Raw genomic sequence first — 719 nt, forward strand, 5'->3', positions numbered from 1 at the left:
TTGAGGGGTAAGGGTCCTTAGTGAGGACCCTGACCCTTAAGGAATAAAATATTCTCCATAGGACATTCAATCCTGACCTGAATACTGATCAGATACTCTGAACATACATGGAGGTATTTTTGGGGAATAATTCTTATCAACAATAGAATTAATTTTCGTTGTCGATTTTATCACCATAGCACGGTGGACATGTAGGGCGTCACATTTGAATCATTTACTATTTAGGAAAAATGTTCAGCACGGGATTCGAAAAAAGAAAATTTCTCTCCTGGGATACAAAATAAGGAATGTCGTCCCTAGCAAGGATGACATATGTATGTTATATTCCCAAAGTAGTTAATACTGAGAAAAAAAAATCAGAATACCATTGTATTTAGAAGTATACCCCAACGTATATACATTTGTACACACCAATTCTATACTAATTAGTGATGTTTAAGGGAATTAGTAAATAATTAGTAATGACTACTAAAAATGAAACATAATTATAATAAGATAAAATACAAAAGCGGTTAACATTATTATTATTATCATATATTTAAAACGTTAAGTTCACCATACACATTGTTATGAATGAAATATTTAACCGACCAAGGATAAAAATTTTCAACATGACATTGACCAATAACCATGATTAGTACAACGTTGTCCTCCAAACTGAATAAAACCACATCATCCTCCGTTGTATTAATATTAAAATGTGTTGTTATTTCCTTCCA

The sequence above is a fragment of the Ipomoea nil genome, unplaced genomic scaffold (genome assembly GCF_001879475.1).
Source record: "Ipomoea nil cultivar Tokyo-kokei standard unplaced genomic scaffold, Asagao_1.1 scaffold0216, whole genome shotgun sequence".
NCBI classification, from domain to species: domain Eukaryota; kingdom Viridiplantae; phylum Streptophyta; class Magnoliopsida; order Solanales; family Convolvulaceae; genus Ipomoea; species Ipomoea nil.